We start from the raw sequence: 3811 nt of genomic DNA, 5'->3' as shown, positions 1-3811 counted from the left end.
TTCTATGATTAAATAAATGAATTAACTAATGAATTAAATAAATCATAAATAACTAACGTTCTCCTATCTTTCAGCTTCAACATTTTCCGATGATCCCAGTTAGAAAAGCCTTGTTAATCTCTCTCTCTCTCTCTCTCTCTCCTTGCTGTTCAATAAAGCCATAGTTGAAAATTCTGAATGTTTTAATCTAAACCATAAAAGAAATTTAAGCTCAATGACAGAACTGATAATTACAAAGAGTCGATGCTACATTCTTACGACTCATAAGCATCAAGTTAACACCTCTAAGACTTACTCGGGTGTTTAACTATATTTAGAGAGCGGGATTGAAGACCCTCGCTATCTTATACTCCTACCACTCCATTTTCGTCTGCAGAGTTTCTTAAATTTAGCGCTCGGAAATCAGCTGATTTTGACAACCGCCTTTCCAATAAGTTTTCACTTGTTCTTTGCCTGAATGGCAAATAATTCATACAGAGATTTTTGAGATGTGATTTTTTTTAATAGGAAAAACGTAGGTATATTCTACAGTTATTTTGTATGTAAGTAAATTTTTCAAAAATTGTTCTCTGTACATATATAAAAAATTGCTGCCTATATATATATATATATATATATATATATATATATATATAATATATATATATATATATATATATACAGGTAAACCCCACGAATGAATAGTGAAACAACACAGTGGTTGCTAGGCCTTTCAACAAATGGTCCTGGGCTACCGGATAATCTTCCTAGTAATGGATTGTGGATCAGAAGGCCTAACAACCACCCCGTTTGCATTTATTTGTGCAGTCATCTCAGTCTATATCTTTGTGATTCAGTTATGCCGCTATCATTAGGCTATACACGACACTCATAATAACATTACATGCATACACTGTCATACTCCACAGAGGCCTCACCAGCAACATGTCTAACCCTCCTTGCATCTTCGTCTCTGTCACTCCCAGCAAATAGGCTAGCTACTTTTTATTCTTGATTATTCCTCAAGCCCTTTCAATCTAACACTTCCAGTATTGGTCAGATCAGCCGTTTTTGGAATGGAAGAACCTTTGTATAAAACTCTTCATTCTCCAGCTCTCCTCACTTGCAGATTCGCCGCGTGAATTTTGATCAACTTCTGATGGTTAGCACGAATTTTCAGTTCTCAGTTTGTCAGACTCCCTTGGCGTTCGCTCTCTCTCGCTCTCTCTCTCTCTCTCTCTCCCTAACGATGTCTGTTTCCTTTTATACACACACACACGCACACGAATTATAAAAGGGTTTTTAATCAGTACATATAAGATATCAGATTGAAACAGCTTGTTAAAGTAATTAGATTCTCGTGCAATTAATAATAATAATATAATAATAATATCGAAGATATTATTATTATTATTATCGAAGATATTAATCATAATAATTTTAATAATAATATCGAAGAACCTCGCTATCTTTCAATGCAAAGAAATACAACAAAATGGAGAGAGAGAGAGAGAGAGAGAGAGAGAGAGAGAGAGAGAGAGAGAGTTTATCGACCTATGGGGCCTCACTACGTCACTGTAGGATGGGGCTGCCAGCCCCACGCCCTAGCTGAAACCCACCACAGTCGACTAAATATAAAGTACATTTTTTACTAGCTACATAACAAAGACACTTCTAGGCTCCCTTGTGGGATTGAACTCCTGTGCCGACGCCGTTATTAGAAGGTAAACGATGGAACAATAAATGAAGAAAGTTCGTGGTGGTTACTGTTATATTGATTATTATATTAATTCTAAAATATTTATTAACAGATGAGAGAGAGAGAGAGAGGGAGAGTACACAATCCAAATTTTAAAGAAACACTTTTTTTCTCAAGTCTTAAAGAAACCAAAGAAATCAGTCGAAATAACTGTTAATGAATTAGATGCTATCAAAATAACAGTCATTAACTTCAACAGGACTTAACCTCTTCAATATCCTCCCAAAACACGAATTTGACGGGGAACTCACCTTTAGCTTGTGGAGACACTTCCTTGTACATAGTAGTTCCTGAAGGCGACGCCGAAGACGAAGAAGAAGAAGCAGTCAAGTCAAAGAGAAAGAGAAGCTGACGAGAGAGAGAAGACAGACGCCTCGATCTTAAACAGAAGGAGCCTGTTGGAATCTCTCTTTTCCTCTCCCTCTCTCTCTATTTCCCTTTTGTAACGATGCAGAATTATTCAAAAAAAAAAAATCAAAGTTCACTGAAATCAAGGAGGGGGAGGAGCGGTTGTCCCACAGAGTTCACTTCAGGCCAAGGACACTTCATTGGTTGACTAGAAGGACCCGGGATTGAACACGTCTCACCCTCACCACTACTGAACACCTTATGTGTGCGAGTTTCACCTTTGGCCGCCGATGGTTTCTACGTCCCTCCTCCCTGGCTCGGGAGCCCCTCCCCCCCATCCTCATAAGCCCCTCCTCCCAGGCCACATAGCCCCTCCCCCATCCAGTCCTCCCTAGCTAACGACGGAACCCTTCCTCCCCAGCCATAAAGCCCCTCCCCTATCATGTCCCCCCTAGCTATGAAGCCCTTCCCGCCCCATCCGCATAGCCCCTCTTCCCTAAGCACATAGCACGTACCCCCTACTCCCTGTGGTCCGACCCACCTCCTTTACCTGTGTTTGAGGGGGGGAAAGTCGACCTGTATTAAGGAGAGTTTTCGAAATGTTTCGTTCGGGGATGCTTATAAATCCCATTTTTTCGTTCGCTTACTCATCGTTTTCGATCGTTTTCTTTCTTGAAACGTTAGTTGAATTAATTTCTTCAATTTTATGTAAAAATGCGAAAGGAAAGTTAGCTTTTTACTCGACTAACGAATTGTGAAACACGAACGAAGCATTACGGAACGACCTCCTCACGGCGGCACGTGAGGCCGGGAAGTGATTGGTCAATCAAAACATCAAGCGCGCATCTCGTCCTCCCCAGCGCGAGCGGCGGACCAATGGGAGCGCCGCCTCGGTCTCCCTCGACCAATCGGGAGGGCGGTAAGCGGCGCGTGCGGCCCGCACGACAGGTGAGAAGCGCCCGCTGCCTAACGACGGCTAACCCCGGTAATCGCCGCTTCTCATTTAGTACCATATTCACGGTAGCGACTTATCTATTAACAAAAAAAAAAAAAAAAAAAAAAAAAAAAAAAAAAAAAAAAAAAAAAAAAAAATCCAGGGACAAAGGGAATCAGACTGAGGGTAGAAGAAGGGAGAGAAGATGAGAGAGAGAGGGAGAGAGAGAGAGAGAGAGAGAGAAAGGGGAATTTCCTCCAAGATAAAAAACGTTAAGTTCGAAAGTTCACGATGAAATCTATTGAAATTGCAATGAACGAATTACTTTTATTTGCAACATAATATTATTAGAGAGAGAGAGAGAGAGAGAGAGAGAGAGAGAGAGAGAGAGAGAGAGAGAGAGAGAGAGAGAGAGAGAGAGGAACTTCCTCCAAGATCAAAAAACGTTAAGTTAGAAAGTTCACAATAAAGTTTATTGAAATTGCAATGAACGAATTACGTTTCATTTGCAACAGTTGATCGACGTATAAATGATGGAGACCCCTTTTGAAAAAAGTTATTTAAAGAGAGAGAGAGAGAGAAGAGCGAGAGAAGAGGAAGAGGGAAGAGAAGAGGAGGAACGAGAGGGAAGGGAGGGGGGGGGGAAAAAAAAGAGAAGAGAAGAGAGAGTAAGAGAGAGAAGAGAAGAGAAGAGAGAGGAGAGAGAGAGAGAGAGAGAGAGAAGGAAGGAGAGAAGAGAGAAGAGAGAGAGAGAGAGAGAGAGAGAGAGAATATAATAGAAGGCAAAGAAA

General features: G+C 40.8%; 1 pseudogene; it reads right to left on the bottom strand.

Moving 5' to 3' along the window:
- Positions 1-2358, bottom strand: part of LOC135213172 (protein glass-like) — a 71576-nt pseudogene extending 69218 nt beyond the window's left edge.
- Positions 2359-3811: the final 1453 nt, after the last annotated feature.

Source organism: Macrobrachium nipponense, chromosome 42 (assembly GCF_015104395.2).
Source record: "Macrobrachium nipponense isolate FS-2020 chromosome 42, ASM1510439v2, whole genome shotgun sequence".
NCBI classification, from domain to species: domain Eukaryota; kingdom Metazoa; phylum Arthropoda; class Malacostraca; order Decapoda; family Palaemonidae; genus Macrobrachium; species Macrobrachium nipponense.
The sequence above is the reverse complement of the archived record's forward strand: the minus strand, read 5'-3'. Positions and strand labels throughout refer to the sequence as shown.